Raw genomic sequence first — 26,235 nt, forward strand, 5'->3', positions numbered from 1 at the left:
TTTAGGGCAGTTTTTTTTCCTGCTACAGGCTCCAGCCCACATCATGTATTGAACTTAGTTGTCATGTCTCTTTTGTCTCCTTTCATCTGGAGAAGTGTCTCAGGTTGTTTTTTTGTCTCTTAGGACATTGATGTTTTTGAAGAATACAGGCCAGTTATTTTACAGAATATTCTTCTAATTGGGTTTGTGATATTTCCTTATGATTAGGTTCCGAGTATGCATTTTTTTTTTCGTGTATGCATTTTTGGGTGGAGTACCTCAGGAGTATTATTATATCCTCCTCAGGGCAACATTTCTGGAGCTTCAGGATGTCTATTCGCTGGTTATTGGTGATGTTAAATTTGATCATGTTACAACAGACCACTAAAGTGTTACCCATTCTCCACTATTCCTCCTCAAGCTTCTCCCTCCCCCAAATTTAGTATCCATTGCTACTAATTTATGTCTGAGTTTCTAATTTTTAACTCTGTCATTCCTTCTATGTTTTATTAACCAGCATTCTGCTGTAATGAAATACTTCCTGCTTCTAGTTATTTTGATGTTCAGATTATCCCCAGGTAGCTATTTCCTGTATCCTTGTCACATGCTCTTAAAATTTTTTGATACTTTATTGCTTTTTGACACAATTAGTTGTTGAGGTCCATCTTGTACTCTCCCTCCTCCAGCACTGCAATCACCCATTTCTCCAAGGACCCTTTTTTTAGTAGGGACTGGTATTTAAAACCCAAGGTCTGTGACCATTGCTGTACTACAATGCCATTGCTTCTTGACCTTCTCAGCAGAGATGGGAAATATGTATACTTACATATTCTCATAGGTGGAGCCAAAAATATGGAGATATATTTAAAAATCCTGAGTGTATACTGATACTCTCAGTTCCAACATAGCTCCCACCCCCAATTCTTCCTCGTCCTCCCCCATTCCTTGTTTGTATCTTCCTCCTTCCACAGCGAAAACCTGGCTCACAGAAAATATTAATACATTTACTCCTTTGATTAGTCCTGCAATGCATATAAAATAGTTTCAGGATTGCTATACACTGTCTGAAAAACAGGCCTACCAAAAAAAAAGTTCAAGGCTATTTGCAGTTCTTTTTCTTTACATTGAAAGTAGCTAGAGTTCAGAAATTACTTGGATTAGCTCTGTTTTTTTAAAAAAAATTCAGCATGGTAATGTTATTCATGTTGGGATCATTTATTTTCACTTGTATTCATTTTTAGGATCCTCCCCACCATCTTTGTTGATGATTTTAAAACTCAAAAGTATACAAAAACAGTATATGCTCAGAGAATTATTACAAGCTTCTTCATTGTTAAATTAAATTTAATTTTAAAAAAGATTTTATTTATTTATTTGAGAAAAAGAGAGAGAGCACAGCAGGGGGAGCAGCATGACCTGAGCCAAAAGCAGATACTTAACCAACTGAGCCACCCAGGCATCCCTATTTTTTTGTTAGTAATCTGCTATTAAAGAATATTGATAATGTAAAATCAAGTGTAATATATATATATTATATATATAATATATATATATATATAATGTAAAATCAAGTGTATATATATATAGCTGAAGGTATCTGTGTTGTTTTCCAGTGGGTATGTGGGTAGAGGATATTGGTTATCTATTCTCTGAATCATAGAAAAAAGTTTAATACCAGGAGTCTAAAAGACTGAATTTAGTTAAAAAATGGTTAATATCCATATTGGGAGTAATATTAATTTCATTGGGGAAAAAAAGACTCAAAGATTAGGGGACTCAGAAAAAATGTCGTTGTTTCCCTGTATGACACCAGGGGGCGCATTGGCTCAGATGCACCCGCAGGCCTCCTCTGCCAGGCGGAGTCTGGGAAATAAGATGTAACATCCCCAGCCCTGCAGACCTCCCGCAGCTGTCTTCTGTGCTCTGTGTTAGACTTTTGATCCAGGAGTAGGGTGGGAGTTATGAGCTAGGGTCATTCTCAGGCCTCCGGTTCCCTCTTCTTTGATCTCTTGCTTTCTTAGTCAACATTTTATTTTGTTTAGGTTGGCAAGAATGGCTACGAGTTAAGTAACCTGTCCAAGGTCATAATTCAACCTCAAGCTGTCTAAATCTTTCATTCTGCCATTTGAGTAATGTTGTAAAGTACAGCCATGCATACCGTGTGCCTGTCTGCATGTAAAATTAGATCAACTCCATATAATTTCCTAATACAAAACAAACTGGCACAAAGTGGACATGGTGGAAATATTAGTCACACATTAGGAAATCAGAAAATTCTAATGAGAGCCAACTAAAGTAAATATGGAATTAATGAGATTAGACCAAGAGGAAAAAAGTTGAACTGGTAATTAACTCAATGTCTGATCCCCAAAGTCGTCATAAATTCATTATCCCTACTGCCTGTGAAACCTTGTGTACTCCACTTGTATAAGGAATCTGAGGTGCATTATCCTTAAATTGCACTTGTTTGCCTCTTGCTGCATATATAGGCTTATTTGCAACGCTTACATTAATGCTTAGTCATTCAGTGGCTAAAGTGATATCCTTTGACTTTCACTTTGAGAGACAAACTTGAACTGTGCCCTTGTCAGTAAATATAAGGGTGAACTTATTTTTAAGAACATCACCTGTCTTACCAGTGTAGTGACCAGTTAAATAATATTCGGCCAATAGCAGAATCAAACCCACCTTGGAGAACTGGGGCAACAGAAGGCCAAGGTGGCGTTTTTGTTTTTTTTTTTTAATTTTTATTTATTTATGATAGTCACACAGAGAGAGAGAGAGAGAGAGAGAGGCAGAGACACAGGCAGAGGGAGAAGCAGGCTCCATTCACCGGGAGCCCGATGTGGGATTTGATCCCGGGTCTCCAGGATCGCGCCCTGGGCCAAAGGCAGGCGCCAAACCGCTGCGCCACCCAGGGATCCCCAAGGTGGCGTTTTTAGCTTCTATTCGGTATATGTATATAAAAGACACCAGATTCTTCTGTTTAACCTCTTCTATTTACAAAATCGCTTATGGTAAAATTTATTCAGGAGTACTTCTATTAAAGCTTTTATCGGATTTTTTTCATCTGGGGTTGTTGATATTTGATTACACGGAAAGAGTTAAGTGTCATGTATGAATAGCTAGCCAATGTATGTGCTGGCAGTGTTTATTTGTTTTCTCTTTTTTTCTTTCACATTTTGCAATCAGAATATTCTATTTTCCATTTTATTATAATAACATCTTCTGGATATCTTACTTTGGAAAAATTACCTGTATTTCAAATCCAAGTGATTACAGAAGTTTTAGAAGCAATAAATATTTTATTTAATCTTTAATTCTTATGTATAATTATGTGCATGTATAAGCATACCTTTAGAAATTATTTACAAGCATATGTATAAGAATAGAAATGCTGTTAGATCTCATCTTTTTGGTATGGTTTGTCACAATTTTAACTCTTAAACAGTGGCTCAAGTTTGTTATGAATCAATTATGCACATCTGTAATATTTATTTACTTATTTATTCATTAATTTATTTAATTTGAGGGAGAGAGAGAGTGCAAGTGAGAGAATACAAGCAGTGGGGAGAGGCAGAGGGAGAGGGAGAAGCAGGCTCCCCACTGAGCAGAGAGCCTGATGTGGGGCTCAGATCCCAGGATCCTGAGACTTGACTTGAGCCGAAGACAGATGATTAACTGACTGAGCCACCCAGGGGCTCACACCTGTAATCTTTAGCATTTAATTAAATATCTACTCTTTTGAACTGTTCTCTGATTATTTTATTATGTTAATTCTTCTTTCTCTATAAGTTTAAGGGCAAAAACATTTCATACATCCATTTTAGTGTAGTCCCTACAACACCTAGGACTATCTCTATCACATGATAGGTACTTAATTATTATTTTTAATTCTTGGCCATTCTTTATGTGCATACATTCTACCTTCTTTTTTAGTTTACATTTTATTTTGAAATAATTTCAGACTTAGAGGAATGTGCCAAGATTAATACAATGAATACCCATATATGCTTCACCCAGATTCTCCAAATGTTAATATTTTTGCACATTTGCTTCAATACTTTCTCTCTTGTTCATCCACTTCCTCCTTTCATCCTTTATTCCTCCCTGTCTCCTTTCCTTTCCTTTCCTTTCCTTTCCTTTCCTTTCCTTTCCTTTCCTTTCCTTTCCTTTCCTTTCCTTTCCTTTCCTTTCCTTTCCTTTCCTTTCCTTTCCTTTCCTTCCTTCCTTTATCTATCTATCTATCTATCTATCTATCTATCTATCTATCTATCTATCTTCCTATCTACCTACTTAGCTATGTATCCATCCATCTATCCCTCTGTCCATCCATATATATATATATATATATATATGCACACGCATATATACAAACATGTATATGTATATGGATACATATTTGGAACCATAGAATAAGTTGCAGACTAATTTGATGACTCTTTTCCCCGAATACTTAAATGTTCCTAAAAACAAGGACTTTTCCCCCCCACCTAACTACATATAATTCTCAAGATAAGTGAATTAACATTTAAACATTATTATCTGAGCTACAAGTCTGATTAACATTTTGGCAGTTTTCCCAATAATGTTCTTAAGAGCAAAAGAAAATCCCAGATCATGTGCTATATTTATATATCAAGTTTCCTTTGTGTTCTTTATTCTAGAACATTGGCTCCATCTTTCTTTGTTTTCCATGAGCTTGACGTTTTTGAAGTTTATAGGCCATTTATTTTGTAGAATGTGTCTCAGTTTGGCTTTGTCCAATTTTCCTCACAATTTGGGTTATACATTTTTGGCAGAAACATAGAGGTGATTGTTATATTCTCTGTACATATTATCAAGAGGCACATAATGTTGACTTGTACTATTACTGGTGATGTTAACTGTGGCCACTTGCTTAGGTGGTATCTGTCAGATTTCTCTACTATAAAGTTACTATTTTTTCTTTGTAATTAAGAAGTATCTTGTGGGAAGATACTTTGGTACTATGTAAATATGTTTCTCATCAAACTTTCACTCAGGAATTTTAGTATCAACTGATGATTCATGCTTTAATCATTCATTACTATGATGGTCACCAAGAGGTGGTTTCTAATTAAATTCTGCTTTTTATTTTGCTCATAAATATCCTTTATTTAACTTCAGAATTCTCATAGTTCTCTTAGCACTATGCCTTATTCTATTCGTGCATTATCTGGTGTTGACCACAAATAACTTCATAACTAATACATTTTTTGATGATAGAATCATCTGTTCCCCTTTATTTGCAATTGCAGCTGAAAGTAGCACCTAATATATTAAATATGTCTAGCAGAATAGCCTGCTTTCACATCATTTTGTCAGAATTACTCTCCTTGAGTGAGGTAATCACAGTAGGATTTTGTAGAGTATCTATTTGCTGTCACTGTTTCTTTGCAGCATCTTGAATCCTTCCCTGACACGGTTGTTGTGACAAAGTATTAGCTGGTGCAGCATAAACACAGTTTAATTTAGTCTTCACATGACAGTTTGACAATCCCTAATCTGTTCAGGATGCTATACCAATGAAGAAGAACCTGCAGCTGGAAAAATTCTAGATTCTCAGGAATCAACACAGTGATAGTTTTGTAGTTTTATTATATGGTGACAAAGTAGAATCCGCTAGATAAAAATAAATAAATGTATGTATTTTTATCAGAACTTGAAAGCATATTTTATTTGATCTAAAAAAGTACCCAAGCTTATACTTTTTGTCTGTAGTCTAAAAAGATATTTCACATGCAGATGATTTTATTTCTACTGTTTCTATTTTAATTCAGTTCTATGTAATGCGTATTTATTGAGTAGCCTGCATGGGCCTATGCAATAATTAGTAATGTGAAAAGTAGGTATGTATATGTATATACACAGGTATGTATATTTATATATATATAAACATATACAATTGTGATAGTTTAACTTGCAAAAAAAGTTGGAAGGAATACTTTTGATCTTTTTATTTTATTTTATTTATTTTATTTTTTGTTTCTAGTTAGTTAACATGCAGTGTAATATTAGTTTCAGAAGTGGGATTTAGTGATTCATCACTTACATGTAACTCAGTGTCACAATAACTGCCCTCCTTAATATCCATCACCCATTTAACCCATCCCCCCTGCCCACTTCCCCTTCAGCAATACTCAGTTTGTTCTCTATAATTAGGAGTCCCTTAGGGGTGCCTGGGTGGCTCAGTCAGTTAAGCATCTGCCTTCCACTCAGGTCACGATCCCAGGGTCCTGGGATCAAGCCCAGAGTCGGGCTCCCTGCTCAGCAGGAGTCTGCTTCTCCCTATCCCTCTGCCCTTCCCACCCATGCTCTCTCTCTCAAATAAATAAATAAATATTAAAAAAAAAGTCCATTATGGTTTGCTTCCCTTTCTTTCTCCTCCTCGCCTTCCCCTATGTTCACCTATTTTGTTTCTTAAATTCCACATTATGAGTGAAATCATATGGTATTTGTCTTTCTCTGACCGACCTATTTTGCTTAGCATAATACGCTCTAGCTCCATCCATGTTGTTGCAAATGGCAAGATTTCATTCTTTTTGAGGGCTGAGTAATATGCCATTGTATAGGGTGGTAGAAGGGGAGGAGGGCGGGGGGTGGGAGTGAATGGGTGACGGGCACTGGGGGTTATTCTGTATGTTGGTAAATTGAACACCAATAAAAAATAAATTAAAAAAATAAAAAATAAAAAAAATAAAACTCCTAAAAAAAATAAAATAAACTGAAATACTTTTGATTTAATGTTAAATTCCCTTACAAACATCTGTATAATATCACATTCTGGTTAAAGATTCTTGCAATATTATGGAATGAACCTCTAGGTAAGTTGTTTACATTGGTTCAGGAATGGATCTCTTGAAAGGTGACCTTGTAGATGAGATCATATTTGAAGGATTCTTCCTGACTTGTGATAATCTTGCTTCAGTTCTCATCATAGTTCCAAAACAAATCAGAAAAACAATTTTTTTGATAATTCACTGGCCTTTAAGAACACTGAAAACATTCTGTTTAGTTTTAGCTGATCCCAGAAATGCCACTCATTTAGGTACTTATATTTTAATTAAAAAAAGATTTAGCAACTGTCAAGAAATCTGACCGATTTAGCATTGTTTTGGCTTCTTATTGCTAGAACCTACTGAGGGATGTGACATCTCATGGATTACATGCAAAGACCTTTCTAGGTTTGTCCCCACTGCTATTCTTGTCAGTGTGAGTGAAAGCATTCTGAATTGACTCTTGAAGAATTTTCAGCATGGCAGGCAACAGTAATGAGAACACTTGTCAATGGTTTATTTACATTAAGTAGATTATATTTTATCATTTATTGTCAACTTGTATAAATATCTCTCTATGAAGTTTTCCATGAGAATTTACCTTGTTCATGGCAAACAACATGGTAGAGATGTTAAGAGTCAATAGACCCAGATTCTAGTCCAGGATCTGCTGTTACCTTTCTGTGTGATCTTGGACAAGCCCCCATCTCCTCTTGATCTGTTTTCTCATTTGTAAAAGTATAGATTAGATCACCCCTAAGGATTCTTACAGCTCTTTTCTAGTTCAGTATACTATTTGTAAATAATTGGTTATATTAAAAATTTTATCTTTTTCCCCCACGAAGTAAATGGGATGTTGACTTCTCTACAGATGAAAATCACGCAAAAAATTCTAAATCCAAATGTGTGGCATAGTGGAAATTGAAATATGTCAGATTTATATCCTCATAATGCCAGCACACGTGGTAACGATGACTTAGGATCTTAGCATGACTTGGACAAATGAGGGATGGTTTCTGTAGTAGACAAGGCTCAAATAGCTTCCCTGGAACTCCCTCCATTCCTGCATCACAGAGCTGGAGTTGGGACAAGCTTATGTGTCTGTGAGAGCTGCAGGGACCTTGTCTGTGTAAGATTTTGGCTCTGTGGGTCTGAGCTTTCAGCTGAAAGCTGGGCATCTGAGAACCGCACCAGCCAAGAAGCGGGGAAGTGACTTATTTTCATTAATCAAAATACAGTGTACAGACAGGCTGGTTGAGATATCAGCATCTGATGGAACTTTGTAAATAAACTGGCAGAGATTTAGATGAGACAGGCTGGCTGCATGGTGCACCTGGTGGGTTGTCAGGAAGCTTCAATGAATTAGTAGTGATGTCAGGAGATCACCATAATTCTAGCCTTAAATATTGCCATAGAGGATGCTGCAGAGGACATCTGGTTTTGCTTCAATTTATCTGTCAGAGCCAACAGCATCGGGAGCCATGGGACTAGACCTGAAGATAGTGATTTTAATACCATGTACCTGATTCATCATGAATTCTTATTCTTGAGAAATACTTAAGTATATTGGGATCCCTGGGTGGCGCAGCGGTTTGGCGCCTGCCTTTGGCCCAGGGTGCGATCCTGGAGACCCGGGATCGAATCCCACATCGGGCTCCCGGTGCATGGAGCCTGCTTCTCCCTCTGCCTGTGTCTCTGCCTCTCTCTCTCTCTGTGACTATCATAAATAAAAAAAAAAATAAAAAAAAGAAATACTTAAGTATTGGCTCTATTTAAAAAAAATTTACTTATTCATGAGAGATGCAGAGAGAGAGAGAGAGAGAGAGAGAGAGGCAGAGGGAGAAGCAGGCTCCATATAGGGAGCCCCATGTGGGACTCGATCCAGGGACTCCAAGATCACACCCTGAGCCAAAGGCAAACGCTTAACCACTGAGCAACCCTGGCATCCCAAGTATTGGCTTTAAATGAATGTAAGAAATCTAAATCACAAAAGTAATATATGTTCCCAGTAGAAGTAAAACAGTGAAAACTACTGAAGTGTATAAAATGAAAAGTAAGACTTCTTACCTCCATCCCCCCCAAACTCTCACTCCTGTGGGCAGCCACTACAAACAATTTTATTTTGTTTTTTCCAGGCCGTTTTCTAAGCACACCACCATTTTGTATAAACCATGATTTAATATTAACTGTTACATTCTGTTATCAAATCTGAGATTTGGTACTTTACAGATAATCTTGAATTCTATGAAGTGGGCTGATGAAACCTCTAATATTCCACAAGTAAATGGATAGTCTACTGATCTACTCAGATATTTGGCCCTAGCTTCTCACCCTGGACCAGTCAGGAGCAGTTTAAGTAGTGATCTTGACTTCATCTAAGTGATGGGATTGTCCAATGTTGGGTAAGGAGACAGTGAACTATAAATAGGGTAGCTATGTAATTTATCATCCAAATCAGGGCACTTTGTGAGTCCTTCATAATTACACTGGAATAATGGGTGTAAACTGGAACTGTCCACACATATGGTGGTGGACACTAAACTAAAGGTTAACTCTCTAAAGGTTGACTTGAGACCACTTGCTTTCCTGTTCTGTTCCATGGTTCCTGGTTCCTGTTGAATTATGTGGCCATGAACTCTACTGCATCTGGCCACTGGCCCTAAAGGACTGATTTCTTTTCTTGTCCTTTGGTTTTTCTAATAGAGAGTCTGCAGGAATTCTTAGGAGAACCTGCTAGTACTTAGAGCTCAGACTGTTACATTTCCTTAATTATTAATGCAAGAATAGTCCAGCATCCCTCTTTTCCACTTCTCCCTTCCTGTTCTCTCCTCAGTCAGCTCCAGCTGGGTGTCTCTTGCCACGACTTCACCAAACCTGCCCTGCTTAACATCATTGATGATGTCCATGTTCACAAATCTGGGGTAGTCATCTCTTCTTATTCAATACACTTGATTATTTCTTACTTCTTTGAACATGTTCTTCTCTTATTTCTGTGACCCCACATTCTTCTGGCCTCTCCCCCATTTCCAGTGTCACTTTCTAAGTGTCTTTGGCTGGATGCTTCTCTGCTTGACTTCCCTGTGTTGAAGTGCCACAGGGCTCTTCCCTGTCCACTATCTCGGTTTTGTGCCTGTAATTAGCATCTTTAGGGTGACGCCTATATTGGTATCTGCAGTCCCGATCCTTCTACTGAGCTCAAGAATCAAGTATCCAACTGCCCACTTCATCTTCATGTGGGGATATAAACCTGACAGGCCCAAACAAAGCCTTTGATCTCCTCCTGCCCCTGCCCCTCTTAAACCTAATCCTCTTCCAACCTTCCCACCTCAGAACAAGGCACCATTCACTCACTTGCTCAGGCCCCAAACCCTTGGATCACCTTTGATTTCCTTCCATCCCACCCTCTCCTTCCCTGCAAGTTCTGTCCACTCTATCTCTAATATTCTGTTCCTCCCACTGCTGCCCTTCCCTGCAGGTTGCTATCATCAATGCCCTGAATGTTTTTAGTAACCTTCTAGCAATCCTCCCTTCACTCTCTTGCCTCCCTGCAACTCATTTTCTACATAGTGGCCAGAGAGCTTGCTTGTTTATTATTTATATCATTCCAGTATAGTTAATATGCAGTGTTATATAAGTTTCAGGTGTAAAATACAGTGATTCAACTATTCTATACATTACCAGTGCCCATCATAAGGGTTCTCTTAATCCCCTTCACCTATTTCACCTGTCTCCCCCAACCTACCTTCCCAGTGACCAGAGAGCTTTTAAAAGTTACTTTCCTTCTCCAAGTCTGCTTGGTACATCACATTGCACAGAGAAAAAAAATCCAAACTCCTTGCATGACCATCTGGCTTTTTGTTTAGCCTCTTCTCTTGCTCCCCTCTGATTTGCTGGGCACTGACAACTCACTGGCTTTGTTGGTCCCCAGAGCCACCAAGCTCACCCTATGTCATGGTCGTTGCACCTGCTATTCCTTCTGCCTGGGTTTTAATGCATGACTAGTTTCTTCTCATTCAGGTTTTAGCCTAATTTCATCTCCTTAATGAGGCCTTTCCCGACTTTAGATAGTAGTAGTCCATATCCACATCAACGTTTATGCCATTACTTTATGTACCCTCTCTATGGAGTATGTATTTATTGTCATTTCTCACCTCCTTTGCCTCCTGGAATGTACAATTCTTACCAGCAGGGATGCTGTCTGTTAAATTTAATTTCATGTCTCAGCACATAGAACGATGCCTGGTGCCAGTTAGGCACTTGATCCTCGTTGAATGGATAAACAATGGTCACTCTGATCCAGAATAACTTGTGTCCCAGGTAGCTCTTCAACATCCTAAGTGACCCCTATTCATTTCAAAACCAACTCTGTTTATTGTTCTGTCTCCTCTTTTATTCAGTGCTGCATGGTCTTCCTGCTGCAGGCCTTTGTAAGCCATGTACACGCTTTTTCTGTGGTCAAGTCATTACCTTCCTATGGTATTAACATGGAGAGTGGCCCACTTGTTAAGAGACCAATCTAGGCTGTTTGCTAGGTTAAGCTAATATAAGCACCCAAGTAGTCAGTCTGAAAATTGGTTCTTTAACTCCCCTTACCTATTCCTAAAGAGATTGCATTAACTCGGCACTTTGTGGAGATGGCAAAAGAATTAGTCAAGAGAAACAGCTCTGTCATCCAACCTATGTAATTTACTGTGCAGTTAATCCTCATGGTATGCTATGGACTTTGCAGTTCTAATTACAGTTTGGGTTCACTACCTTCTCATCAGATTATCCCTAAAACCCTTAATTTAAGCTAGCTAGATTAAGTGTCCTTTGGTATTCTGGTATCCTGGTCTTTTTTTCAACATGCTCATTCTCTGTCATCCTCTGAGTCCCTATGTCACCTGTAATGCCTCAGGCACCATTTCTTACTCCTGCCAGAGTCGATACCTTAGTTGTAGGCATTTCATCCCTGTCTGCAGTTTTTCAAAAGCCAATATTTAAATTAGATAGCTTTTCTGCCTCAATTAATCTTTATCAAGAGTTTATCAACTGCATTTCTTTTGCTAATAGAAATATGCTAATTACATAAGTAAATGCAAATGTGGGTAATTCTGGATGCAGGATGCCTTCTGTGAAAATGAATTCTCTTAATACCATTTTCAGAATGTCACTACAAAATGCCTTCTATGAAATGGTAGCTATCATGTATATGTATGTTGTATGTATGTGTGTGCATGTCTATATAAATGTGTGTGTTACACACACATAGGGACATATATAGTTGGGGTTGAGACAGTTCCTCACAGTTGTCCAATAATCTGTTGACTGATATCTCATCCATAGTTTCCTTAATGTATAAAAGGACCATACACTGGGCAGCAAAACTGCAGCCTGTTTTTCTACTCCAATAGTTTCATTTGTGTTACTTCTTCAAGACGAGGATTAGAATTAAATTGACTAGGCAAGCAAAGCTGAAAATTGAATTAATTTCAGATTTGTAATGAAAAATGGGATCTCTCCTACTCAGGGTTAACTAGGACCCTGTGGGCTATACAAACGAAATCAACAGTCTCTCATTAAAATGATATTTTCTCCAGCGAAATGTACTGGCACTAAATAGTTTCTGAAATGCGTTATGCTCCAAGATCACAGCTGCCATAAGCCTTATAGAACTGAGAGCACTTTTTATGAAATACATAGAATCCATAGCATTTATTAAAGTCGGTGCCATGTTGCCAAGTATTTATGGAATTCCTCCTCTGCGCCAGGCACTGTGCTAGGCAATAAGAATTAAGGATGATCACAAGTCATGATTCTTATTATCAAAGGGCTTCCAATCTAATGGGAGAAGCAGCTATACTTAAAGCCAAGCTCAAGTGACTTGATTCGTGATGTGAGAGAAGTACTATACAAATACCGAAGGAGAGGGGAATAATTCCATCTGCTTGGTTTGGACCTAGGTAATAATAGATGTGAACTTTGATGGATAACACCAGACAGAGAATGATCATCCAGGACTGTAGAAGTTATAAAACATTTCATGTCAAATAAAAAGCTGTGGGACCAATTTTACTGTGTTTTGTACCTTTTTTATAGAGATTTAAGAATTTCATTCCAAGAAAACATTTTCCCTGAACTGCGGCTACCTTTTTGTTCATGAGAATAGCAAACATTTATTGAATACCTATCATATGATAGATGCCTTATGCCTACAGTGTACTGGATGCAGTCCCAGATAGTACTCAACAGCAGCTTTGCAGTATAGGTAATATTATTAATATAATTTGGATGGGAGAGGTCAAGAGACTGGCTGACAGCTGGTAAATGGCAGAGCAAGACTTCATACCTAAGTCCATTTGACTCCAGAGACCATGCACCCTTGATTCCTGTCTCCTTTACACACAACTGTTACATGTGTGACTGCTGATTGATGAAAGTGATGATATAGGCAGAGTCCATGTGTACTATTCTGGATTAATTTAACCAAATGTTACATTTGGCTAAGTCTTGGAATCAGGCACATTTCAATATTTTGTTGGCTCAGTGATCTAAGAGCTCAAGTACTAATGTCCCAGGACAGGAAAACATTGGCTTGTTCCTCTATCCCCTTGTAAGAGGGTAACTGACTCATGAAAGGTGAGGCTCAGATGCTCAAGAGAGTAAAAGAGCCCCTCAGTGATCCAAGATGAGCTGCTTCAGGAGGGGTCAGCCTTTGAGCTAACTGTCAAGCTAGAGGCTGTGGGTCTTACTAGGTGCTTATGCTGCAGGCCTCTGGCTATACTAAGAGAAACCTCTTTCCACAGGAGGAGCCAGAGCTACAGTAAGTAACCATTGGCCTTAGGGATTTGAAGGCACCACTTAGCATCAAGACCTAGTATGTAACCCAAAGCTGGGAGGACCAGCCACTTCAGAGAGGCTTCAGACCTGCTTTCCCTGGTGCTTCTTGTATGCCCACCTCTCTCTGCCAGCATTCTCAGCCAGGCTATCACATTGCTTATCTCAGAGCCATAACTGAACCTGGTCTTCCTCTCCCCAGCCCATAGAGATGGATGACTAACTACTACTCCCTTCCTCCTCCATTCCAGCAGATCACACCTGCAGGGCAAGCTTTCTTCCACCCCTCATTACTCAAGACAGGGAAAGGCACGCTCAGTTTAGAAGGAACTATAGGCCTAGAAGATTTATTAGCCGACATCTTTATCTGTAGGCAAAACATCATTAAATCACTACCTCCCATTTACATTGTCTAATTTCTCAGATCTCCAAGGAAGGAGCCATATCTCTGTCCTCTCTTCTGTAATCTCCTACAATATTTGTGACTGGGAACATCTTTCTTGCAGATAACGTCTGCATGCTTTATTTGAACATTCATATCTCTTTATTCTTCACTTGGAAGATATGGATATTCATAATTTGTACTTCCTCTAAGGAAAATTTCCCTGAGAGGCAGCTCAGTGTGGTATAAGATCATAAACGTTGGTGTCAGACCTGGATTCAAATCTAGCTCTGCTGCTTACCATTGGTTTGCCTTTGGCCACACTGTTTAGCTCTGAGTCAGTTTCTTCATTTGTAAGGTGGGGCAATATTACCTACCTCACAGGACTAAGTATGAAATGGTCCCCCCTGCTGACTGGCATAGCCTCTTTTTATCTTATTGCTTTGCTGTCTTCAAGAAGGTTGCTGCTTCCACTCCAGTCTTCATGTCTGCATCCCAGCTGACAGGAAGGAGGAATGGTGCAGGGCCCTTCGTCTCCCATTAACAACACTCCTGGAAATTGTATGACTTCCATCTTCATCCTGTTGGTCAGAGCTTCTTGCAGGCTCTGACTGATTCCTAGGGAACCTAGGAGATGTAGCTTTAGTCTTGGTATCATTTCATATGCCCAGTGGACACTTGGATGCCCTATTTCTGAGAAAGAAGAGGAGTATTATAGATTAAATTCCCCAGGGAGCAGACTCTGAGACAAAGCTTAGGTTGAGGGATATTTATTAAGGAGTGCTTCACAGATCAATAGTGATCAAAGGGAGGCAGAGGCAGAAGGAAATGTCAAGCTACCTTGTAGGCCCCCTGACAGCCTCATTGGGCCCTCACAGGTTGCTTTAGAGATGAGATGTGCAGGCCTTTATATTCCTATATTGATCCGTCATGAGGTATGGGCAGGCCTGATAGTAGGTGTGACTTTGCATAGGCAACTCTTGGCAGTTAAAATGACCCTTGAAGAGGCTGACATCTGGAGGCCATCTGCCAGCAGCACTACCGGCAATCAGGCCCACAGGTCCTCTATGGAAGGGGATTGTGGGTGACTCATTTCGTCTTCCATCCCAGGGAGAAGGGGGAGCTAGCATATCTGCCACATCATGTCACATAGTGGCTGAGAGCAGCAAATAAAACGTAGAGGGCTTTTGCAGAGGGCTGGACTTAGGTTAGTATCCTGTCAGTCTTAGCTGCGTGATCAGTGTTTCCCTAAGTTATTTTAACAGGATATTTTCTTTTTTTTTCTTGATTAAACTTTTTATTTATTTTTATTTTTCAATAATAAATTTATTTTTTATTGGTGTTCAATTTGCCAACATACAGAATAACACCCAGTGCTCATCCCATCAAGTGCCCCCCTCAGTGCCCGTCACCCATTCACCCCCACCCCCCGCCCTCTTCCCCTTCTACCACCCCTAGTTCGTTTCTCAGAGTTAGGAATCTTTATGTTCTGTCTTCCTTTCTTAACAGGATATTTTCATCCCACAGCATCCTGTGGGACTAAAGGAGTTGGCCATCCCTAGTCTAGTGATCAAATTTAGGAAATACTGGGTTGTGAAACCTTTTGTTTGTACCCCATGATGGCTAATGTTGAGTCGAGGCTTCTTCTTGTGAGTTGCATCAGAGAAGAGCATTTATATTGCTTTTGACTTTGGTTTTCACGTAAGTGGAAATATAAAGAGTGCTTTTCTAGATTTCAAATTCTGTATTATTGATATTCATTGTTTCTGTCAGCAAATATTATTTCCTGAAAATAAGATTAAGAAATGAAACAAACAAATGGATGCCTGGGTGGCCCAGTGGTTGAGCATCTGCCTTTGGCTCAGGTCTTGATCCCAGGGTCCTGGGATTGAGTCATGCACTGGGCTCCCTGCAAGGCGCCTTCTTCTCCCTCTGCCTATGTCTCTGCCTCTCTTTCTGTGGCTCTCATCAACAAATAAAGAAATAATCTTTTTAAAAAATGAAACAAATTATGGGTTAAACAAGTACTTACCATGCCCCCTGGGTGGGTCTGTGCCACCCAGTGCAAGACAGCATGCTTCACCTGTGCTCTGCTGTCCCCTCCTGCCTGGTGTCATTCCGCTCCCCCAATCACTCTCCCCACCCCGCAGAGTGTTCTTTGCAGCAGCCAGAGTGATCCTTTCAATATTTAAATCAGTCTTATCACCCCCTTTTCTCTCAACTCTACAGTAGTTGTCTGGTGCATTTATAATGAAATTCCGAGTCCTGGCCATCCCCTGCCAGGCCCTGTAGCTCTGGATCTTGGCCATGTCTCCAATCTCATTTCTGCCCCAGCTGGTTTGCTCCAGTTGCATGAGCCTCTGTCCTTTTGCAGATACCCAAGCAAGTTCCTGAGCCAGGACTCCCATCCTTGTGCTTCCTTGTGTGGGAATGCTCTTTCCTCCATTTGTGCTTGGCTCACTCCCTTGTTCCATTCAGCTTTCCTTGCCCTTCTGCCTTACCAGAGGGGCTTTCCTGAGTTCTCTAAGGTGTACCATTTGTCTGGTATGTCTCTCATTTTGTTTTTCTTTATGGTGCTTATGATTTCCTGAAATTGTGTATTTATTTGATTATCATTCATGGTTTGTCTCTCTTACCAGATTGTAGGAGCTGAGAGCAGACTTTTGGTTTTCTTACTGCCCTATCCCCAGAAGAGTGTCACCAAGCAGGCACTTAAGACATTTTTGTGAGTGAAGGAGTGAGTACGCTGGTTTCTGGGAATACAGTGATAACTAGGACAGTCATGGACTCTGCCTTCATGGGAGATATGGTCTACAAAAAAGGCCCGCCAAGGCTCACTCCAACAGAAGGTGCAATGAAAATGATGGCATTTTCTCTTTTAATATATTATAGTAGCAGATAATTTTAATAGAGCTTCTAAAGTTGAACTATCCTTGCATTCTTATGACAACCCTACTTAGTCATGGTATACAACTTTTTAAAATGTTCTTCTTGAGTTTGCTATTATGTATTTTATTTAGTATTGGCATGTAAGGATGGTTTTCTGTAGTTTTCTACTGTCTTTGTTAAGTTTTTATAATCATGAGTATTGTCATGGTTATGTCAACTTCAAAGGAGGACTTGGGATGCTACCCATCTATTTCTGTTTTCTGGAGCAGTTTAAGTAACATAGGAATCCCTGTTTAATCTAGGTTTGGTGAAACTTGCCTCTAAAACGGCTTGGTACCTTTGTGTTTGATAGAAGTTTGATTATCTTTATAATTTTTATGATTTTGGCCTATTGAATTAGTTTCCTTGTCTTGAGTAAATTTCTCTAACTTTATTTTCCAGAAAAGATTTCACTTCATCTAGATTTTCAAATATATTATAAATAATAGGTTCCTTAATTCTTCTTGTATCTATAATTATGTCCCCTTTATCATTCCTAATATTGCTTATTTGTGTTTTCTTTCAGTGGTCTTAATCAAGCTTGACGTTTTATCTACTTTGTTATTTCAAAAAACCTCCCTTGATTTTATTAATCAAGTCACCTTTGTTGTTGTTGTAATAGTTGTTTTGTTCTCTGTTTTGTTGGGGTCTCCTTTTATTCTACCACAATTGTGAAAGTAAGGATACATGCACTTCTAGACACAACTTTGCTGTCCACCTCCATCCCTACTCTGGAGAGCCCCGGCATTTACCAGAGTCTCTAAATTGCTTCTCTTGGGGATCCCTGGGTGGCGCAGCGGTTTGGCGCCTGCCTTTGGCCCGGGGCTGATCCTGGAGACCCGGGATCGAGTCCCACGTCGGGCTCCCGGTGCATGGAGCCTGCTTCTCCCTCTGCCTGTGTCTCTGCCTCTCTGTCTCTCTCTGTGTGACTATCATGAATAAATAAATAAAATCTTTAAAAAAAAATAAATTGCTTCTCTTGGATCTCAACACTTCGGGGGTGGGGGGGCGGGGTTCTCAGCCCCAAAGATGAATTTGGTGCATATCTTAAGGTTTTAGCATGCTTTTCACTGTCTGGTAATTATTGGGGGGTGGGAGGGAGGCTGTTTTGTGGAAAGTCACTTAATTGAGTATTTTGATGACTTCAGAACCACTCCTGCTTCTCACATTTGTTGGACTCTGAGCTTGGACTTTTTTGTCCATTTCAAGTTTGCAGATTTTTGTTTCAGATTCCATGTAAATTTGAGCCCTTTGCTTTCTGTATTCCAGATATAACTCAAAAGTTTTAGTCTGCTGGTTAGCACCCTTTCTCAGTATTTAATTTTTAGTGAAGCAAGACTGTAGTGTGAGCTTAACAATGCAGAAAAAGCTCTGGAAATCAGAAACATAATTGTTGTTTTGTTGCGTCCTTAAGGAGCCTCACTTAACTTCTGTATGTTGTAATTGGCCATTTGGGAGCTCATGGCTCCATCCAGCGCTAGAATCCTTTCCTCACTCTGAGAATGGCAATGGCCCTCTGCTCCGTGATTCCAGTGACAGAAGGAGCCTTCTCCATGCTTGAGCAATTGGCATGGAATGTTATACTAATGAAAGCTCACTTGAAAGTACTCACGTTTTCTTTCATAATTATTTTATAATTTGATTCCTTTACACCAGATTCCTATTGAACAATACTAGTAGGAACAAATACTATCTGAACTATCTGAACTATAGTACTATCAATACTATCTGAACAAATACTAGTAGGAGTTCTATTTTCAAATGTAAGATTATAACAAAAAGGAAAAAGATTTTAATGTTTAAATGAAAAGATAATCTACAGATGTTTATCATGTAATCATTCAAAAGATTGGAAATTTCAACTTGACCAGACTTTCTGTTTTCTCTTCAACTGTTTGGGATCATTTAGACAGGATGGAGTAAGAATTCTTTCCTATTTATATGTACCTGAGAATCCAGAAATGTTTGGTTTATTTGGGATTATGTCAGAGTGTGCAAATCCAGAATTAATTCTCAAAAGAAAATGAGATGAAATCAGTTTAAGATGGCAGGTGAAGGATTTGTATTAGATCCCACTAAAGCTTATTAAGTGCTAAAATTTATTACTAAAGGTTCGGAAGTGAGTGAGGAAAGAGAGAAGAGTTTTCTGTTGGGATGTTGTGAAAGTTCTACACCCCCTCTCAAACTGGAGCTGAATCATAATTCTGACCCCTAAAGCTGCTACATTTCCAAAAGATGGCAATGATCACAGTCTCTGTTTTCACTCTGCTTGAGATGTGGAAGCCAGGCACTAAGTCAGGTCCCACATGTTTCCTTTTATTGTGGTAAGAAGAGAAAAAACTGCAATATAAATAGAAGCACATTGCAAAGAATAAAATGTATATATATCTATTAAATATGTAAAAGATCCTACTTTATGTACTTTGTAATTGCAATGGTAAAAATGGTGACTACTTCATACTTTTCCTTGAGAAATGACAGAACTTCAGAATTTATCATTTTAATAAAATCCTAGTAGGTGTTTTAAATGAAAGAGCCAACAAAAGAGGAAAACCATTGTGGTCACAGTCTCATGAGCTTGTGAGCGGTAGGACTTGAGAAAAGAATCCAAGTGTTGGGGCCGGGCGGGAAGGGAAACTCCTCAAGATGGCGGATACGCCAAAATGGCTGAGGTTCCTGTCACCACCTCCACTTGGGACGCCAATGGACCAATGACCTGCTGACAGCTTGAGCAGACCCTTACACCTCTCCTTTGGACTTCCCCAACCGAACCCAATGCCCTTCAAACCCCAGAGGAGGAAGTCACCTTTGACTGGTCGAATTGCAATCCTTCCTTTGCATAGTGAGGGTCACTCTGACTGGCTGGATTGCAATCCTTCCTTTGCATATGAGCCAACCAATAGGAAACCGTTCTACCTTACAACGTTATGTAAACCCCCTACCACCTTGTCTTGGCGAGACTTCCTCGACTCACTCTCTTCCCCCCGTGAGTCGTGGAACCTCGCCCGAGGGTGCCTGCAATAAAATCTGTTCTTGGACCCTCGCTTGCCTTGGCGGTCTCATTTCCATCTAGTTACTAAAAAACTTAACACCAAGTTTTTGACATGTTTCTCTTAGCCCTGTTTGACATGACACTCCCTTGTTCTTTTAAAATATCCTTTAAAAAAACCAAATCTTTAAAAAGTTGAAAAAGTTAGATGAGATGATTGTAAACCTTCAAATAAATGCACAATGTGGAAAGAGACTTCCCTGTACCCTCTAACTGCTACTCTTGTTTTTCAAAGGTCATTACTCTTCATAGTTGGGAGTATATCCTTACAGACAGTCAATCTTTAAAAAGATAAATGAAAAATAATACTAGCATACAGTTTTCTGTACATGAGGATATACTCCCAAATAATAAAAGCAATTGAGTGCCTACTATGTGCCTGCATTTTCTGAGCACTTAAACATTCCCCAAATCCTATTAGATATACCTATTATTATGCTCATTTTGCATGTATGGCACAGAAAGGGGAAGTATCTTATGGGAGGACACACACAGAGCTAGCTAGCCCCAGGCGGGGCTAGCCTGGGTGGTTTCTTTTTTTTTTTTTTTTAATTTATTCATGAGAGAGAGAGAGACAGACAGACAGACAGAGACACAGGCAGAGGGAGAAGCAGGCTCCATGCAGGGAGCCTGACATGGGATTCGATCCCGGGACTCCAGGATCATGCTCTGGGCTGAAGGCGGTGCTAAACAGCTGAGCCACCCAGGCCTCCCCTGGGTGGTTTCTTAATAAGAAGATGTAGCTTGTGGCTGTGGAATGGGAAGGATTTTCATTCTCATAATTGGCTCACATAGAAATTAAAATATTACCACCATGCTTAATCTAAATGTCTAAAACTCTTCAAATTATAGCAGTTTTCCTCTACTGGTGAACATTTTGAAATATAATTGTATCTAGACAGAGACAGCAGTAGTGACAAATCATTAAGGTTAGAGAGTCCTAAGTATGTCTTAAAGCTTATATCCAATGCTAAAGAGCCCACAAATATAGTGAAATACATGTGTAAATTTTATAAATACATTTAAAAATTGGTTAATATGAATGCTCTTTGCTTCTTTTAATAATACTACACATAACAAAAGGTTTATGTCTTTCATGCTAGTAGATTGCATTCTATGTTGTATAGGAGTTAGGCATAAAATAATAAAACATTAAAAATAAGTCTATGTCTTATGTGGGTTATTTAGTTATATTCTAAATTTCTGTACCACCTAATAAGTGCTTTCTGTACCTATGTTAAATTTTACCCCAAATAGTAAGTTTTCCTTTGTTGCTAATTTTATTTGGTGATTAGTTTCTTTTGGTATTTCCCTATTAGTAAACCTTTTTTTTTTTTTTTTTTTTAGAGAGAGAGAGAGAGCATGAGTGCAAGACAGGGATGGGGGGTGGGGGGGTGGGTAGGAGGGAGGGACAGAAGGCAAGGGAGAGAGAATTTTGAGACTCAAGCAGGCTCCATGCCAAGCCGGATCTCATGACTCTGAGATGATGAGCTGAAATCAAGAATTGAATGCCACCCAGGTGCCCCAGTAAACAAAACCTTTAAAAACATTTACAAAGTGTCATTTTATTTCTTATGAAGTATCACTTGTTTTTGAAATCAAATTTAAATATTGGGAAGCATACTAAGAATTAGATTTTAGAGTAATTGACATAGTAGTTTGAAATATTAGGAAGATTTCTTAGGGATATTGAAAAAGACATGATTTTTCTATATTGGGATTATTTCCTTTTTCTTGATCAAATTCAGGGTCTTGCTTTTCATTTCAAAGGCCTGGTTCTTGCTTCTGCAGCCCACCTAAGATACAAGCAATAATCATCTGTTAATTACTTTGGTCTTCTGGATAATCAGCATTCCTGCCTTCAGTTCATTGCTCATCCCTCCACTGCGTCTCCATTTTGTAAGAGCTTGATTAAAAGCTCTAACCTCTGCTATTGATAATGTTTGCAGGGGATATTAGGGAGTTCTGATTAATTGAATTTTTAAGTTCATGGAGAACCAATTAAAAAAAACAACAAAAACACTTGGGCACCTGAGTGGCTCAGTGGTTGAGCGTCTGCCTTCGGTTCAGGTGGTGATCCAGGGGTCCTGGGATCAAGTTCTGCATCAGGCTCCCTCTGCCTATGTCTCTGCCTCTCTCTCCCTGTGTCTCTCATGAATAAATAAATAAAATCTTTTTTTTAAAATTTTTATTTATTTATGATAGTCACAGAGAGAGAAAGAGAGAGAGGCAGAGACATAGGCAGAGGGAGAAGCAGGCTCCATGCACTGGAGAAGCAGGCTCCATGCACTGGGAGCCCGATGTGGGATTCGATCCCGGGTCTCCAGGATCGCGCCCTGGGCCAAAGGCAGGCGCCAAACCGCTGCGCCACCCAGGGATCCCCAATAAATAAAATCTTAAAAAAAAACACCACTTATTGTAAAAACCCAGATTTGTTCTAATCTGCATTTTTACATTCTTCCCCAAGCAATATATTTACTGAATATAAGTATAATGATTACTATCTGTAGGGTCAAACAGTATTATGTTTTGGACCTTCACCACCATCTGTCTATTGTGTAACCCATGGTAAGCCCCAGGTGTCTCATTTGTAAAGAGAAGATGAGGGTAGCACCTGCCTTAGGGCTGTTGGGATGATTAAGTGAAATAATCCATGTAAAGGGCTTAGCATCCTTTCCAGTGCATAGTGAAAGCCCAGTAAATTGTAGAAATTTTTATTGCTGTCAGTAACCATTAGCTTTGTCCCTGTGTATTGTTCTATATGGCGGGGAGGTTAGTGTATGTATGTATGGCAGGCATACATTATATCAATCAGAAAATAATAACTGATAAAAGTCTTAGACTACATGATATCCTACATGATACATTCTTTACGATGCCTGAGAAATGTCACGTACTGACCTCATATCTTGTCTTCATGAAACAAAAAATTATTCATATACTATAGCAGTTGACATATATGCATATTTATTTTTTATTGTTATGGATGTTATATAAGTATATAGTGGAACACTAATGTATTATAAGCAAAAACCATGCTTAATCTTTATTTTAAATTTATACTTTAAAATCTTCTCTTTAACTACTTAATGTTTTTAAATAAATAATCCTCAGAACATCACAAAAAATATTCTGTATCACCATATGGTCAGTTTGTGTCCAGTTTGTAAAATCCTTTTCCATATCTGGAAAAAAATTATATTTGATTTTTGAGCTTATCTAACTAGATAAGGAGGGGAAATAGAGACATACACCTCTCCTCCATCTAATTTTTAAAATGTAGCTAAATGTGGATATTTGATGTTGCACAGAAAAATGTCCATAAAGTTAGTTGCAATTTATAGTGAATTGAAGCTATCTTGACCCAACTATGACAGAGTTATATATACTGAAAATTTTGAGGCTTGACTTAAAAAAAATAGATTTGGGGAAGATAAGGCTTTTATTCATTTATTTTTTATTTTTTAAAGATTTTATTCATTTATCTGAGAGAGAAAGAGAGGGAGATCATGAGCAGGAGGAGGGGCAGAGGGAGACAGAGAAGCAGACTCCCCGTTGAGCAGGGAGCCCGATATGGGGCTTGATCCCAGGATCCTGAGACCATGATCGGAGCTGAAAGCAGACGCTTAACCCACTGAGCCACCTAGGCCACCCCAAGATACGGCTCTTAAATATGAGATTAAAATCACTCCTTTTTTTACCACCACAAAAAACTATTTTTCATTTTGTGTAGTACTCTCTCTATTGTATGTATCATAATATACTTGTAATGAGACCATGATGCTATTTTGTATTCTGTTATTTTTATTTGATATCAGTATAAGTAATTCACATCACAACATAATTATTATTTTTTTAAAGATTTTATTTATTTATTCATGAGAGACTCAGAGAAGCAGAGACACAGGCAGAGGGAGAAGTAGGCTCTCTATGGGGAGCCTGATGTGGAACTCAATTCTGGGACTCTGGGATTACGACCTGAGTCAAAGTAGATGCTCAACCACTGAGCCACCCAGGCGTCCCTAATTGTTATTTTAAATATTTGCATTCTGGTGTATCATGTTCATGTTCCATAATTTATTAAGCTGTTTCCTTAATGTTTTTTTTTAATTTATTTTTTATTGGTGTTCAATTTACTAACATACAGAAGTTTCCTTAATGTTTGATCTTTATGTAGTTAGAAGCTTTTAAATCAGTTAGCAAGCAATTAACTCTATTGTGCCTCTTTTATGTTAAATTAGGATAAATACTTATGAATTACCATGTGAACAAGCATAAATACTAATAAAGCTTTGCTACATATTATCATATTTCTAAAAGTGTTGTGATGTTTTACTGTACCACCAACAGTGAATATGTATAACCCTGCTTTGCCAACATTGGATGTTACATTTTTTGCAGCTTAGGAGTATAACATGGCTTTTAAAAATACTCTAGAAGACATCCAGATGGCCAACAGACACATGAAAAGATGCTCAATATCACTTATCATCAGGGAAATACAAACCAAAGCCATGATGAGATACTACCTCACACCTGTCAGAATGGCTAAAATTAACACAGGAAACAACAGATGTTGATGAGGATGCAGAGAAAGGGGAATCCTCTTGCACTGTTGCTGGGAATGCAAACTGGTGCAGCCACTCTGGAGAACAGTATGGAGGTTCCTCAAAAGTTAAAAATAGAACTACCCTATGATCTATTTGTACTACTAAGTATTTATCCAAAGTATACAAAAATACAGATTTGAAGGGACACATACACCCTCATCTTTATAGCAGCATTATCTACAATGGCCAAATTATTCAAAGATCCCAAATGTCTTTTGACTAGAATGGATAAAGAAGAGGTTGTGTGTGTGTGTGTGTGTGTGTGTGTGTGTAGAAATATATATAATATATATGGGAATATTACTGAGCCATCAAAAAGAACAAAGTCTTGCCATTTGCAACAATGTGAATAGAACTAGAGTGTATTATGCTAAGTGAAACAAGTCAGTCAGAGAAAGACAACTACTGTATGATTTCACTCATATGTGGAATTTAAGAAACAAAACAGATGAACAGAGGAAGGAAGGGAAAAAAGAGAGGGAAGCAAACCATAAGAGACCCTTAACTACAGAGAACAAACTGAGGATTATTGAAGGGGAGTTGGGTGGGAGGATGGGCTAAACGGGTAATGGGGATTAAGGAGGGCACTTGTGATGAGCACTGGGTATTATATGTAAGTGCTCAATCAATAAATTCTTCTCCTGAAACCAATATTACACATATGTTAGCTGACTAGAATTTAAATATAAATTTGAAAAAAAAACAAAACAAAAAATAAAAATACTCTAATTTTGCTGATAGGGAATAAAAACATCTTCAGTTTTCTGTTGACCTCTTTTTGGGTATATTGTTTATCGAGCAGCCTTCAGAGCTAGCATTTCTTGAGTACTTTGTCATGTTCTAGGCATTGTGCTCCCAACAGCCCCATGAATTAGGAATTCTTAGGTCCTCATTTTATGGGTGAGGAAACAGGCTGAAAGAGGAGAAATAACTTGCTAGAAGTTATCCAGCTAGGGCAGCCTGGGTGGCTCAGCGGTTTAGCGCTGCCTTCAGCCCAGGGCCTGATCCTGGAGACCTGGGATCGAGTCCCACGTCGGGCTCCCTGCATGGAGCCTGCTTCTCCCTCTGCCTGTGTCTCTGCCTCTCTGCCTGCCTCTCTCACGCTCTCTCTCTCTCTCTCTCTCCCTCCCTCTGTCTTTCATGAATAAATAAATAAAATCTTAAAAAAAAAGTTACCCAGCTAAATAAGTAGTAATCAGAGATTTGAACTCAGGCCATAGGATTCCAAAATTAAAACTAAACCCTTCCTCTCTATGTACAGATTTTGACATTGGTTACATTCAGTGCAAGTATTTCCAGCAGTCTTTGTCCTTTTACTTTTGGTTTGGTTCTCATTCTACTGTTTAAATATGTTTATTTTCGAAAATATGATCTTATTCATGGTGTCTGTTGCTTCAAAGCTAAGAAAGTTATTATCTTTAACATATATGGCATTTTTTGCCAGTAATTTAAATTATTAATTACTTTGCTTTTTTTGCCAGTAATTTAATTATTATATTTATTTAAGCTTTTGTGATTCCTCTGCAGTTTATTTTGGTGACTAGGTGCTTTTTTTTTTTTTAATATATTTTTATTTATTTATTCATGAGAGACAGAGAGAGAGAGAGAGAGGCAGAGACACAGGCAGAGGGAGAAGCAGGCTCCATGCAGGGAGCCCGATGTGGGACCCGAGCC

At 38.7% G+C, this 26,235-nt stretch overlaps 1 protein-coding gene across 6 annotated transcripts in view; it reads left to right on the forward strand.

Annotated features, from left to right (window-relative positions):
• Positions 1-26,235, forward strand: part of EML6 (EMAP like 6) — a 269,805-nt gene that overhangs the window by 39,767 nt on the left and 203,803 nt on the right. The gene's annotated exons all lie outside the window — the stretch shown is intronic.

This window comes from Canis lupus, chromosome 10 (assembly GCF_003254725.2).
Source record: "Canis lupus dingo isolate Sandy chromosome 10, ASM325472v2, whole genome shotgun sequence".
Classification (NCBI taxonomy): Eukaryota; Metazoa; Chordata; class Mammalia; order Carnivora; family Canidae; genus Canis; species Canis lupus.